Here is a 16,557-nt window from a genome sequence, read left to right as displayed (position 1 = left end):
TTCCAAAGCTTACAAAAACTACTAGATGAACAGCTCTGAATGAAAGTGAAGACTCCTTCATATCTGGGTTCAGAGTATGCAATGTAACCTAACAGTTAAACTAACTGATTGAAATTTAATTCGAAGTGGAAAGTAGGTTGACAGAGAACTTGAATTCCGTGTGTTTTCTTTTTAATGGTAAGAGTACCAGTACCTCCGTTTTTCTCCTACAAAGAAAGAAACCAAGTAATCAGAAAACTTCTCCTGGGAATGCAGAAGAATTAATGAGATGCTTTCGGCTTGCATGATCTTAGTTCCCCAACCAGGGACTGAACCCACACCCTTGGCAGTGAAAGCGTGGAGTCCTAACCATTGGACTGCCAGGGAATTCCCAAGACATAGTGTCTTTAAACATAAAAATGAGGTGTTTCTGATACAAGCAGCCAGAATCCCAGACCATTGCTGTAAGATTCTTTCTAACCCTACCCCCACCAACAAAAAAAAAAAAAAAAAGGAAAGAGGAAACGGAATTAGAAAAAAATGTCAGAAGTCTACAGACTCAAGTACACATTAAATATCAATCATAACTGAACAGGGTATAAATCCTCAAAGTGCCATATACACATAAGAAGACTTAAAAGGATGGTGTCTTCATTCTAGGAGGAACCTACTCAGTTTTTGCCTATTAAAATAAAGATAAAACTGGAATTGTTTAAATGCAATAAAACCTGTTAAAAGTAATTCAAACACATGAATCCAATTCATTCCTTGATAAAGCAAAAAACTGAAAAGATCCTCAATAAATTGAGCTGTTAGGGGAAAGACTAGAATCTCTAAATTTCATTTATTTTGAGGAGTCTGGCAGCTTTCTGGATGAGAACAGCAGATCAAGATCAAAGGTTACAAAATAATAACAGGAAACGTTAAAATGCATAACCGAGAGAAAAATCAACAGCCCTGTAATCATTCCCTATTACTCCGGGATCCAAATATACAATGCCATTTTCAGTAGTCTGTGACTAAAAATCCACATCTTCTTTTTTTTCTTTTCTTTTTTAAAAATAAATTTATTTATTTAATTGATTGATTTTTGGCTGCGTTGGGTCTTTGTTGGCTGCGTGCGGGCTTTCTCTACTTGCAGGGAGCGGGGGCTACTCTTCGTTGCGGTGCACAGGTCTCATTGCGCTGGCTTCTCTTGTTATGGAGCACGGGCTCTGGGCACATGGGCTCCAGTAGTTGTGGCACACGGGCTCTAGAGCGCAGGCTCAGCAGCTGTGGTGCACAGGCTTAGTTGTTCTGTGGCATGAGGGATCTTCCCGGACCAGGTCTTGAACCTGTGTCCCCTGCACTGGCAGGCAGATTCCCAATCACTGCGCCACCAGGGAAGCCCCACATCTTCTTACACTCTATGCAGAAGCAGATAAGAACTGTCCATAGTGTTCTTAATACTTTTTGCATCATGTACTCTTTGTGAATCTGTTAAAACCTATGGACTCAGTCACTGGAGTGACATACAGGAAATGCATGAATGGACATACTCAGTGTTTTTGACACCATTCCAAATGGTTCATGGATTCCACTAAAGCTTGTCGACAGACGCTATATTAAGAACTCTTGGAAAAGGGAACCCTCATACACTGTTTGTGGGAATGTAAATTGGTGCAGCCACTGTGGAAAACAGTATGGAGGTTTCTCAAAAGACTAAAATAAGTAATAATAATAAATAATAGCTACTATGTAAAAAAAACAAAAAAACAAAACCTAAAACAAGAACTACCATATGACCCAGCAATTCCACTCCTGGGTATATACCCAAAAAACCCCGAAAAACACTAATTGGAAAAGATATATGCACCCCAATGTTCATAGCAGCATTATCTACAATTCCCAAGATACGGAAGCAAACTAAGTGTCCATCAACAGATGAATGGATAAAGAAGATGAGGCAAATATATATATTTCATTCTTTTCTACGGCTGAGTAGTATTATATATAATGGGAAACTACTCACCCATAAAAAAAGAATGAAATCTTGCCATTTACAGCAACATGGATGGACGCAGTGGCTATTAATGCTAACTGAAATAATTCAGAGAAAGACAAATACTGTATGATATCACTTATATTTAGAATCTAAAAAAGTACAACAAACTAGTGAATATAACAAAAAAGAAGCAGACTCACAGATGTAGAGAACAAACTAGTGGTTACCAGTGGGGAGAGGGAAGGGGTAGATATTTTATAATAACTATAAATGGAGTATAACCTTTAAAAATTGTGAATCACTATATTATACACCTGTGACTTATGTAATATTACTGTACATCAAGTATACTTCAATACAAAAAAAAAAAAGAACCCTTGTTCCTGTCATGACTGAAAAAGAGCTGATCATCATCAATCACTAAGCCATCTTGTTTTCTGCTTTCCCCCATAGGTAACAGTTCTTAGTAAAACTGGGAAACAGAAAGAAAAAAAAAAGCCTGTTCCTTACATTTTCCTTACTGTATGTCATAAGATAATCTACCTCCAAAGCCACAAATGGTCTTTATATGGTCTTTTATTTTGTTTTAATTTTTCTTCATTACCATTATAGAAAAAAAAAGAAAATTATTTTATTCTCCTTGTTTTATCCATCATGTACAACTCCACACTGAGGATAATATTAAAACTTATTGAACTGTATGTTTTCCTGCACATGTATAAACATATTCATGTCTGTTTGTTTGACAAAACTAGGACTGTACTGTTACTACTGAAAAAAAAATTCAGAAACACCTTGGATGAAAACTTATGAAATTTAAATAATTATCCCAATTTAGCTGGTTTCTATATTCAAAACACGTGCCCCTCCCTTTACACCAGCTTAATTCTTAAAATTCTCTGTAAACACATTTTAAAAATAAACTGATATTAAAGTTTTGTATTTACTATTGAACATCATGTATTACAAGTTACACTTTTACAGAGAAGGAAACTAAAGTTCAAAGAGATTTTCAAACTTGCCCCAAATCACAAAATTGGTATTAGAATTGGGACTAGAACCCCAAATACCCAAATACCCCAAATACACTGCTTTTCCCATTACATCATGCTTCCTCCTATTAGGCTAGCCCAAAAAGTTCAATCGGTTTTTTCCGTAAGATGGCTCTAGTAGCACTTAGTTGGCTCTAACTTCATTCGAAACAATTTTGTTATACTGTATTGTGACAGCTGTCATATCAGCATGCATTAAAAAAAAAAACTCATCAAAACTGGTGAATTTTTGGGTAGCCATTTTAATAATGAAGATGGAAGAAAAAAAGCAACATTTTTGGCATATTATGCTTTATTATTTCAAGAAAGGTAAAACCTCAACTGAAACACACAAAAAAAGATTTGTGCAGTGTATGGAGAAGGTGCTGTGACTGATTGAACGTGTCAAGAGTGGTTTCTGAAGTTTCATGCTGGAGATTTTCTTGCTGGACAATACTCCATGGTCAGGGAGACCAGTTGAAGTTGATAGCAATCAAATCGAGACATTAATTGAGATCAACATCATACCACAGGGGAGATAGCCGACATACTCAAAATATCCAAATCAAGTGCTGAAAATCATTTGCACCAGCTTGATTATGTAAATCGATTTGACCTCTGGGTTCCACATAAGTGAAAAAAACCTTCTTGATGGTATTTCCGCATGTGATTCTCTACTGAAACGTAATGAAAACGTTTCATTTTTAAAACAAATTGTGACAGGCAATGAAAAGTGGATATTGTACAATAATGTGGGACAGAAGAGATCGTGGGGCAAGTGAAAGGAACCACCACAAACCACACCAAAGGCCGGTCTTCAACCAAAGAAGGTGATGTTGTGTACATGGTGGGATTGGAAGGGAGTTCTCTATTATGAGCTCCTTCTGGAAAACCAAATGATTAATTCCAGCAAGTACTGCTCCCAATTAGACCAACTGAAAGCAGCACTCCACAAAAAGCATCCGGAATTAGTCAAAAGAAAACTCATAATCTTCCATCAGGGTAACGCAAGATCGCATGTTTCTTTGATGACCAGGAAAAAACTGTTATAGCTTGGCTGGGAAGTTCTGATTCATCTGTCACATTCACCAGACATTGCACCTTCGGATTTCCATTTATTTTGGTTTTTACAAAATTCTCTTAATGGAAAAAATTTCAATTCCCTGAAAGACTGTAAAAGGCACCTGGAACAGTTCTTTGCTCAAAACGATAAAAAGTTTTGGTAGGATGGAATTATGAAGTTGCCTGAAAAATGGCAGAAGGTAGTGGAACAAAATGGTAAATACGCTGTGTGATAAAGTTCTTGTGCTATAATATAGGGACAGTGGTGGCACAAAGAAGGGAAAGATGAACTTTCTGTGGGACAAGAAAAATCTTAAAGTTGGAGTCTTTAAGGCTGGATAGAAATTCTGCAAATGGACAAAAACGGGGAAGGGCATTCCAGGCAGAAGAAAAAACACAAGTTAAAGACACAGAGGCGCAAAACAAGTGATGGGCTTCCCTGGTGGTACAGTGGTTGAGAGTCTGCCTGCCGATGCAGGGGACACAGGTTCGTGCCCCGGTCCGGGAAGATCCTATATGCCGTGGAGCGGCTTGGCCCGTGAACCATGGCCGCTGAGCCTGCGCGTCCGGAGCCTGTGCTCCGCAACGGGAGAGGCCACAACAGTGAGAGGCCCGCGTACCGCAAAAAGACACAAAGGCGCAAATCAAGGGATAAGTAAAATTTAGTTTTTCCACACTAACAAGGCAACATGTTGTAAGCTTGAATATTTTTCAGAATACTTTTTCTTTGTGGAATGGGAATATAGATTATAAAAAATTCATTTATTCCTTCTTTCTAAATTGCACATGTTTTTTAACTATTTTGCTATAAACTGCCCAAATGGGTATAGCCCATCATTAACGAATAATAATGTGATAGGTTCTTTCTTTACAGAAGTTATGATTGTTTCAGTTGTTGTCTGTCTTTAAAGCAAAGAGAGAGAAAAATCTATTTTCAAAAAGTTTAGTAAATAATATCTCCAGTTTCAGGATTCCCTATGGCAATTCAGGCCCCTTGAATGATATGATCATTCTGTCTTGCAGAAATAAATTTCTTTTGGGAATCCCACAATAGATAACAATAAGATACCATATTTTATCTACCCAAGAACAGATTAAGTAACTTGTGAAGTTATTTACAAAAGTCCAAGCCACTGTCAATATAAATAACCCTGAAAATAGTATAATTTATTAAGTAGTAAGATGTTAAAAGATATTGATGATTAAAAAAATTTGAACACCTGGGCTTCCCTGGTGGTACGGTGGTTAAGAATCCGCCTGCCAATGCAGGGGACACGGGTGTGAGCCCTGGTCTGGTAAGATCCCACGTGCCGTGGAGCAACTAAGCCTGTGCGCCACAACTACTGAGCCTGCGCTCTAGAGCCCGCGCTCTAGAGCCTGCAAGCCACAACTACTGAAGCCCACGCGCCTAGAGCCCATGCTCCGCAACAAGAGAAGCCACCGCAATGATAAGTCCATGCACCGCAACGAAGAGTAGCCCCCGCTCTCTGCACCTAGAGAAAAGCCAGCGTGAAGCAATGAACACCTACCACAGCCAAAAATAAAATAAATTTAAAAAATTGTTTTGAACACCTACTTGTATTCAATTCCATAACTCATTGTAATGGCTGATTTAAGCAGCATCAAACCATGTCAAATTAACATTTTTATTTTGATGAACTGGACATGGCTCTTTTAAATATGCTAGATTAAGGCTGCCTCCTTTTATTACATCAGCAATGTTTTAGGATTTGCGTTTATTTCTCCCCCAAAAAACCCATGCCATGCATCACCTGCACTGAATGCATACAAGAGGGAGAAAAGTAAAGGGAGAAGAGAGGGAGGGAGGAAGAGTTTATAATGTGCCTACTAAGTACCAAACAACCAACATGATTATTGTTTGCTATGTTGCAAAGAACACCCAGCAAGATTATGTATTTGAAATATTTAAACACTACAAAATCAAGTTCTTAAAACGGTTTACAACGTGTTTCCTGTGCTGGTCCCTGCTTTCCCTCTCCAGACATCTCACATTACTTTCAACTTAACTCCAAATCTCAGTTTAGACTTCTGCTCCTTCAGGAAAACCTTCTCTATCAACCCTCAACGACCTCTTTCTCCACCTTACTAATTGATTCTTCCTTAATACACTGTAATTTCCTTGTCTGCATCCCCTTCATCAAAACATAAGCTCCTTAGGGGCAGGGACCCTGGCACCTACTAGGCCAAATATTTATTAAATATTTACTGAATGAATGGCTTAAAAATATAATGACTCTATAAAACTTTAAAAGTTTCTAAGATATTCTGGATTTCCCTCTCTCTCCCTCAACCATCTCCCTTACCCATAAACTCCCTGATCTCCCCACCTAATTCTACTCGTTCTTCTATTCCACTTTGTGAAAATTAATTTTATTAACTATTTGTCAATTACTTATCTCCCACTTATTCTTTATAATTTAACATTTTCCAATAAAATGGTTCCTGTAAAAATTCAGAAAATACAGTAAAATATAAAGAAAATTTGTTAATAATCTCACCATACAGGAGTAACCACTAATTGTGTTTACACAAATTTTCTTCTGGGCCTTTTCTTTATTTTTAATTATACAAGTAATTTATAGATGCTTAATTGTTGTAACCACTGTTATCAGTTTAAACTTCCTTTAGTATGAATTTATATATTATTTACTTATAAAAGTATACAGTATTATTTGTAGGTTTGTTTTTAGTTTGGTTTGTTTTTTAACCCAACTAATATCATACCATACATATTATTTGAAACTTCCTTTGCTGTGGTCTGAATGTTTGTGTCCACCCAAAATTCTTATGTTGAAATCCTAAAACCCAGTGTGATACTATTAGGAGGTAGGGCCTTTGAGAGGTGCTACAGTCGCCATGTGGGACTAGTGCTCGTATAAAAGACACCTCAGAGCTCCCTAGTCCCTTCCAACATGTGAGGATACAAAAAGAACTCTGAGACCCAGAAAAGGGCCCTCACCCAACCACACTGGCACCCAGATCTCGAATGTCTAGCCTCTGGAACTGTGAGAAATAAATTATTGTGTTTATAAATGTCTCAGTCTGTGGTACTTGGTTATAGCAACCCAAATAAGCTAAGATATCCGTTTTTAAAAAAATTTACTTAGAAAATTTTGTCAGTACATATGGATCTCCACTATTTAATTGCTACACAGCAGTCCACAGTATAGACAGAACAGTTTATTTATCCATTCTCTTTTTTAATTAATTAATTAATGGCTGCATTGGGTCTTTGTTGCTGCAGGTAGGCTTTCTCTAGTTACGGTGAACAGGGGCTACTCTTCATTGCGGTGCAAGGGCTTCTCATTGCAGTGGCTTCTCTTGTTGCAGAGAACGGGCTCTAGGCGCATGGGCTCAGTAGTTGCGGCACACGGACTAAGTTGCTCTGCGGCATGTGAGATCTTCCTGGACCAGGGCTCAAACCCATGTCCCCTGTATTGGCAGGTGGATTCTGAACCACTGCGCCACTGGAGAAGCCCTATCCATTTTCTTATGACCATTGAGATTATTTCCACATTTCTGCTAGTACAAACATACTGCCTATACATGCCTGCTTTGGGATGTGTGATTTTTTTTTCCTCCAGGATAGACACTAAGATAAGATCCTACCTACTGAAGGTCCATTTTTTTGGAAGCCATTCCTGTTCAGTTCACTGTCATTTCTGCTTCTGCATAGCTCACAGTGATAGTTCTTGTACTTTTATATTTCGTATGTAGATCCTGTACTGTTAGTTTTTTATGCATTAACGTTGTCTTTCATCAAATTAAAAATGAGCACCTTGAAGGATTACATCTCATACTTTCTGTATCCCAGTTGCATAGTACCTTACACACAGTAAACGTTCAATTAAATATTTGTCAAATGCCCTGAAAACCATAAAAGAAAACATGGTCTTATCTGATAGGATTACCTTATTTCTTTATTCCAAAATAAAACATTACATAGGATATCACTGCTTTAGATTTCATCTTCTCCATTTACAGACATGAACCTCACAAAGGACAAATTACCTTACTCAAGTCCAAAATATTACATTTTTGATTCCCTTTTACCTACATGTCTTATAAAGAGAAACATTATCTGGCAGAATTTATATTTCAAAAAATGATACTAGGGAGAGTGATGTCAGCAAAATGGCAGACTAGGAAAATACAGGCCCTCCTTCCCCTACAGAGACACTGAGTTAACAACAACAGACCGACCAGAATAACCACTGCAAAAACTCTAGAGAACACTTAAGAAGCTATAGCACCTAGGCTATTGTAAATCCAACACAAGATTCCAATGAAAGGGGTAGGAAATTTTGGGATGTTTGGCATACCCGTTCATGCCGCTTCCCCTGCAGAGCATAGTGTGGAGCAACCAGGAAGAAACCCCTCATGCCAGGCTCTTCCCTTGGGAACACAAACAAAACAGACAATACATCCATTTCTGGCTGGTCTGGGAACTGCCTGAGGGACTGGCTTCTGTCTTAGGTAACTCAGAGCCCTAAGAGAATAGGAACCAGAGTTGTAAGACACTGTAAACAAGATGCAAAAAGCACCTTACAGCTGCAGTTCTGCAGGCAAATCCCAGGGGGAGCTAAGATCAGAAAAGGCTTGAGAGGTCCTAGAAGGAATCCAGTATGCAAAGGCAGGGGGTAGGTGACTGTTTTTTTCAAATGCCCCCAGCAAAAAACCACAAAGCATATAAAGAAACAGGGAGGTAGGGCACAATTAAAGGAGCAAAATTAAACTCCAGAAACCAACTCTAAAGAAACAGATCTATGAGTTGCCTGACAAAGAATTTTAAATAACTGTCATAACAGTCACTTCAATACATGGTATTGGAAAAACTGGACAGTCACATGCAAAAGAATAAAACGGGACCACTAGCACAAAAATTAACCCAAAATGGATTAAAGACTTGAATGTAAGACCTGAAACCATGAAACACCTAGAAGAAAACATAAGCAGTAAGCTCCTTGACATGAGTCTTGGCAATGATTTTTTGGATTTGACACCAAAAGCAAAGGCAACAAAAGTAAAAATAATCAAGTGGGAATACATCAAACTAATAAGCTTCTGCAAAGCAAAGGATCCCATCAACAAAATGAAAAGACAACCTACTGAATGGGAGAAAATATTTGTAAGTCATATATCTGAAAAGGGCTTAATATCCAAAATATATAAAGAACTCATACAACTTAACAACAAAAAATCAAACTGATGAATAAATGGGCAAAGGATGTAAACTGACATTTCTCCAAAGATGACAAAAGACAGCCAACAAGCATATGAAAAGTCGCTAAACATCACTAATCATCAGGGAAATGCAAATCAAAACCACAATGAGATATTGCCTCATACCTGTTAGGATGGCAACTAACAACAACAACAACAAAAAACCAGAAAACAAGCGTTCGCAAGGACGTGGAGAAACTGGAACCCTTGCATACTGATGTAAATACAAAACAGTGCAACTGCTGTGGAAAACTCATATGGCAGTTCCTCAAAAAATTAAAAATAGAATTACCATATGATCCAGCAATCCCACTTCTGGGTATATATGCAAAAGAATTGAAAGCAGGGTCTCGAAACGCTATTTGTACACCCATGTTCATAGCAGCACTATTCACAATAGCCAAGAGGTGGAAGCAAACCAAACATCCAACAGATAAATGGATAAACAAAATGTGGTCTATACACACAAGGGAGTATTATTCAGTTTTAAAAAGGAAGGAAATCCCGTAACATGCTACAAGATGGATGAACCTTGAGGACATTATGTTAAGTGAAATAAGCCAGTCAGAAAAAGACACATACTGTATGATTCCACTTATCTGAGGTACCTAAAGTAGTCAAATTCAAACACAAAGTAGAATTGTGGATACAGTGGCTGAGGGGAGGGGAGAAAGGAAGAGTTTTTAAATGGGTATAGATTTTCAGATTTGCAAGATTAAATGGTTTGGAGATCTATTTCACAACAAAGTGAATATATTTAACACTACTAAATTGTACAGCTAAATAGTAAATTTTGTTATGTGCTTTTACCACAAATTTTTTAAAGTTACACTAATTGTATTTCTGTCTATTTCCAAGTATGCTCTTTGATTCAGCACTTTTCTTTCCTTAAACCTCTCTCCTTTTCTTACATTTAGGCATGAAGATCAACCAACAGATGTCTTTTTCCAGAAAAATGGAATATTCTCTAAATAACAGGACATTCTCTCCAGATAGAAATGAAGATTTTTGACAATAACACATCACTGCAGGGCTTTAAAAACCTAATACCAAAAAAAAAAAAAAAAAAAAAAAAGGCTTACTAACAAGAATCCAGCTTCTCCTTTCTGATTTGTTCTTTATAGTACCTTATTACTCATAATCACACAATGTTAAAAAAGAATTCTTTGAAACATCACGTCTTTAGTCCTCATCTAAATTCTATTTCTCATGCATGGCATGTTTTAAAGGACAATAATTACATTAAAAGTAACTACAACACTAAATGAAATAATTATAATTGTGAGGCTTTGCTCTCTCAGGTGGTACCCCACACAATCGTTTACAACGCCCAGAGCATGTGCTAAAATGAACATAACCACAGTCAGACACAAAGCAACAACAACTCTTCCCTCACAGACTTCAGAAACATCTCTAGCAGTGAAAAATGACAACACTCGTGAAAAGAAAAGACCCAAACACCACACATGTATGGTCAGCAAAGCAAACAACAAGAGAAGGTTGCTTAGGATTGTTATGTCTTTCTACTGAGAGGACCATTTTAGCATTATGAAAATGTCGTTCTTTACCTTTAGCAATACTTCCTGCCTTAATGTCTAACCTATCTGATATTAACATAGCTTTAACAACAGCTTTCTTTTGGTTAGTGTTTGCATGGTCTTTTTTCTGTCTTTTTACTTCCATCTTGCTATTTGTTTTAAATTTGTCCCATGTGTTCTTTATTCTTCTTTTCTATTCATCAAGTATTTTTAATATTCCATTTAATCTCTTCTATTATTTTTTATGCATTTTGTGTTATCCTTTTAGTGGTAATCCTGTAAATTATAGGGTTACAGTCTACCTTAACCACCTTCCAAACAAACCAATCCTTCCCCCAGTCCTTTTTGCTATTGTTGTTGTATATTTTATCTCTACAATGTTTTAAATCTCACTGACAGTCATATTATCATTTTAAAGTTCAACTTTTAACTAACTTAAGGAAATACACATAAAGGTTGTATACAGAATATACAATACTAAGTGATACTATTCCAGCTAAATTGATATTTGCTGAAATCCTCTACAGATTTGTAGCCTGGCAGCCAGGTACTCAGGTAGTGTGTGTTAGTGTCCAAATTCACAGGCATCGTGTATCTAATTGGCACTCCATGGAATTTATAGCCTCCAGCCTCAGTAGTGTGGAGCTTCTAGAACACCACAGGAACCCTGATGCAACTCTTGGACGTACAGTTATACTGAACAGGGACCTCAACTCTTCCTCTTACTTATCATTTTATCTCATCCTTTCCTCCTACTGGAATATTTCCAAAAATGCTATAGAACAAATTCCTACATTGGACAGAAAGGACTGTTAACTAAACTATTAAGATCTTTTAACTTTGTTATGTTGAATCACATAAAATTACCATTTTTATAGGCTAGAACTGCTCAACTATTGGCAATTTCATATGGCTCAAAGTACTACTTAAGTATAAAACATAATAAAAACCACAGTTTGGTTAAACTTAATCTAGATTTCCTTCACCCAAATCAGGATTTCGAAAACTAAGCTTTAATATACAAATTCAAATTTTAAAAAGATTATTCTGTCTATGACACTCTAGGTCAATGAAAAGAGAATGAACTTTATGTTTAGCTGTAACATATGTTACAGCTAAACATGTTTAGCTGATTCCAGTAAAAAGAATCTGAGACAGAAGATAACTACAAAATTGCTATAGGAATGCTATTTTTTAAGTGGCTACAGAAAGAAACAAATGGATCCTAGCCTTTTCTACTTTACAAGAGTGGGACCCTATATTTCAAAAGGCTCTGTATGTGCTGAAAAATAGACTAACCTGGATCACAACCAGTAGAAATGAAATTTTTGCTGATTTCTACTTTGAGGACAAAGAAGACTTTAGAGGGCAATTCTATATCAAAGTCCCTCACGTTTCTGTTGTAATAAAAGCTTCCTTAGAAAGGAATCATGGATTAAACATGAAGAACTGAACATATTTATCTTGGCTTTCTACTAAAATTGAATAACAAAAGGCATATACCCAGAAAGGCACAGCAAACTTGAAAGGAGACAACAGTAAATAAGAGATGTCAATAAAACTCTCTGGGAGGTGAAAAAACGATGGTCCGGTAATAAATGACAGCTTTTGGGTTTTCTCCAGTCAGATAAGTACTTGGCAGGGTAGTGGGTGGTGTGAGGAAACCAACAAGAAGCAAGCCTATTTATGCCAAAAGTATAGAAAGGTCAAGACTTAGAAGTATCAAGGGCTACTCAAAAACAAGGGCATTGGGTTGGGCCTGAAAACAGAAGGATTGGTTGTAAGTATTTATAATGAACACTTAGATCTAGATCAGCAGCTCATTCTCCTAACACACAGGAAGGTGACTGGTCCAGAGTTTTATTTTCTGGGGAAGACTGAAACAAGGGACGAGAAGGATTCTAGACTGAGAGACTCTAGACACAGCTGAGGGCTGGAATGAGGTACCATTCTAAGGACAGAAGGATTAAACTGATAAATGAGAATTTTAGTCCTCTTCCTCCTAGCGGAAGGCACTAAGCCACAAGGCAGCCAAGCTATTACCACCACCATCATTCATCCACCAGCAAATGCAAAAGTTTGAAGATTCTCTCTTGAAAAGGTGACTGTAGAACTGAAGACAAGACCTACAGATACTGACAAGTGGAGGGGTCTGCAATAAAATGGGTCTCTGCCTAATTACTCCATAGTAAAAAACCATAAACCTACAAGCCTTTCACAAAGAAGAGCTTCCCACAACATTTCAATGCCTCCCTCAAATACGAAGACAAAGCCATGGCAAGAAAGATACTTGAGAAAAGCCTGTAACAAAAAAGACAGAAACTGAAACACCCAGGAAAAAAGAAAAAGGGAAAGAAACTCTGAAGAGACAGAGACTATATAGGAAGCAAAAAAAAAAAAAAAAATCCTTCGACACAAAAGAAAACATAACCTATAAAAATAGGTTGTTATAAAAAAGTTTTCATAGAGGAAAAGCACTTCAAAAATTTAAAACATGATAGAAATGAAATATTTTAATGGAATTACTGGAAAATAAGTTTTAAGGAAATTTCCCAGAAGCCAGGATACAAAAGAGTCAGAAAATAAGGAAACAAAACAAAATAGGAGATCCAACCTCTGACTAAGAAAAAGATAAATGGGGGAGAAAATTAAATAAACAGTACAAATGAACTACAACTGTATGCAATAACATGGATCGACCTTAGAAAAATATTTCTGTGTAAAAAGCAAGCCACAGAAGACTACATAAGCTATAATGTCATTTTATAAAGCCCCCAAAACAAGTATAACTAAACAGCATCACATACAATATGTAATTAAATATTTTTTTTTAAGTAAAGTGAGTGAAATAAAAAACTTTCAACAGTGGGAGAATCCCATACAGTTCCAAGAACATGGTGATGGTAATGTTCTAATGTTCCCATTCTGTTTTTTGCGGTACGCAGGCCTCTCTCTGTTATGGCCTCTCCCATTGCGGAGTACAGGCTCCGGACTCGCAGGCTCAGCGGCCATGGCTCACGGGCCCAGCCGCTGCGCTGCGTGTGGGATCTTCCCGGACCAGGGCACAAACCTGTGTCCCCTGCATTGGCAGGCGGATTCTCAACCACTGCACCACCAGGGAAGCCCTAATGTTCCCATTCTTTACATTACGTGGTAGGTTCACAGGTCTTGTGTGTCATAGTACATAAGTTTATTTTTATATGAATAAAATATTATATAATAAAAATTTAAAACAAAATCAGCTTTTCTCCCATCAGGTAAATGCTTGGCAGGTTAGTGGGAGGTGTGGTGAAAACAAATTTGGGAGGTTTGATGGAATAGAAATTAATATTGCAAGATAGTTTTCTAAAACTACTGTTTCTAGATCCAGTCTTTGAGTTGTCCAGATTGAAAGGACCCACAGTATACAGACCAAAAAATGCCAGGACTCACACCAAGGCACATCACTGTAAAACTTCAGGAAAACAGAGATAAAGAGAAGACTTTTAAAAACTGCTACCCAGAGGACTGCGAATCAGTATGGCACCAGAAGCTAGTAATACTAGCAGCTAGAAGATAAAGACACAATGCTTTACAAAATTCTAAGGGGAAATTATTTCCAACCTAAAATTCCACACCCAGTCAATTAAATTAAGTATTAGAGTAAAATAAAGAAAATCTGAAATGAGCATAATTTCTGAAAAATGATCTCCCATGCATCCTTTTTCATAAGGCTCCATGGAGAATGTGCTTCATAAAAAGTAAGGAATAAGTCAGTAAAGACAACAACATGAAACCAAGGAAACAGGGATCTTTTATTAACAGAGGAAGGAATTCTGACAAAAGGTGTGTGGTCTTGGACAGCAATCAATTCAGACTATAGGAGAAGTGAGGGCTCCAGGAGCTATACCACCAAGAAAAAGATAAAACAGAAGAACATATGATGCTTTTGAAAGTACTGAGAGAAGATTTATAGTTCTTACAGAATCTGGAGATGACCCAATTACAGCTATAAAGAACAATAAAAATTGAAGCAATTAACTCCATAGACAACAAAAAATTGTATAAAAAGGGAAATGTAATCATATACTATAAGGTTAAGGTGTAAAAAATTTAACATTGATATTGTAAACAATATATTGAAATTTAACTAAAATCTTAGTAAGATGTGAGCAGGAGAGATAAGCCACATCATCATCTTCATCATAGGAAATCAACAGATGTTATCTAAAATAGAAAAAAATAGAGTTAAGCATATTCCAGAATAAAAACTTAAAAGTTTAAATATGGTTGCCTGAGGAAAGTAGGAAATAGGATCAAGAGTTCCAGTTATTAGAACCTTGTACAGCATGGCTGTTTGATAAACATAAAAATTAAAATAACTTTTCCTTGGGTTAGATATACTGAAGAAAATACTTGTTTGTGAGAGCTCTGAGAACGAGAAAGATGGCAGTAAATGAGTCTATGGATACTTCTTCACAAAAAAACGTAAGGGAATTCCCTAGCGATCCAGTGGTTAGGACTCTGCTCTCTCACTACCAAGGGCCCAGGGTTCGATCCCTGGACAGGGAACTGAAATCCCACAAGCTACATGGAGCAGCCAAAAAAAAAAAAAAGTAAAATAGCAGATTTGCAAGCAAGTAAAATATTTTATACTTCTATGTTGAAAAGCGGAAGTCTGCGACTTTTCAATTCTTGGTTTCAACAATTCTCTGAAGGACCAAAGACACAAACACATATTGAAATAAAATTAATTTTTTAAACATCATTTGTTCCTGTAGCTTATTGTTGCCCTAAAGTCACAATTCAGTCTTCCTTTATCAGAATGCTTTTCAGTGTTTCCAGCTGTGATTTTAAAAATGGTAACTAGGGGGCTTCCCTGGTGGCGCAGTGGTTGAGAGTCCGCCTGCTGATGCAGGGGACACGGGTTTGTGCCCCGGTCCGGGAAGATCCCACATGCCGCGGAGCGGCTGGGCCCGTGAGCCATGGCCACTGAGCCTGCGCGTCCAGAGCACAAAAAAATGGTACTAGGACAATACTGAATTGTGAAGCCACAGACAGTGAATGACAAGAGATGCAAACTAACAGGAAGAAAAAAATCACAAGGGTACAAATCTTAAAGAAGAGAGATAAAAGACAGTATCTATAGAAAAACATATAATTAAAACATTCAAATTACACAAAAAAGAATGGCTTTTGTTATTTTTCACATTGAACATATGATATTGTGATTTACAATACATGTCTATTTTGGTCTTGTGTCCATGGTTCCTAGATCATGGCTCCCAAGACTCTTGGAATTCTTAAGGGTAAAAGCAATGGGAGCGTCTTGTTATAATATTTGGTGTTTCGTCCTCAGTTCCTAAAATAGCTTCAGAGTATAAAGGTGAAATGGGTGTCTTATTATTCATAACAAACCCCTTTCAACTACACCTGAATTTGTGCTAATGAGGTGACTTTTATAAAGCCCCTAGGTAACCTGGCGGCTAGTTACCAGGGGAACCAAACCATGTGATTTCAGTCCATCCCATCCCACCCAACCCAACCCCTACCCCAGGGAAGGAAAGAGGGACTAGAGATTACACTCAGTCACCAGAGGCCAACGATTTAATCTATCATGCCTATGTAATGACGCTTCCATAAAAATCCCTGAACCACTGGATTTGGAGAGCTTCCAGGTTGGTGAACACACGGAGGTCCTGGGAGAGGGCAGGGAAGCTCTAAGTCTCATCCCACATAC

The 16,557-nt window shown here is 37.4% G+C and overlaps 1 protein-coding gene across 6 annotated transcripts in view; it reads right to left on the bottom strand.

The window, feature by feature from the left end:
- Nucleotides 1-16,557, bottom strand: part of TMCC1 (transmembrane and coiled-coil domain family 1) — a 219,614-nt gene that overhangs the window by 109,945 nt on the left and 93,112 nt on the right. The gene's annotated exons all lie outside the window — the stretch shown is intronic.

Source organism: Lagenorhynchus albirostris, chromosome 10 (assembly GCF_949774975.1).
Source record: "Lagenorhynchus albirostris chromosome 10, mLagAlb1.1, whole genome shotgun sequence".
Classification (NCBI taxonomy): domain Eukaryota; kingdom Metazoa; phylum Chordata; class Mammalia; order Artiodactyla; family Delphinidae; genus Lagenorhynchus; species Lagenorhynchus albirostris.
This window is presented reverse-complemented; position numbering and strand designations above follow the sequence as displayed.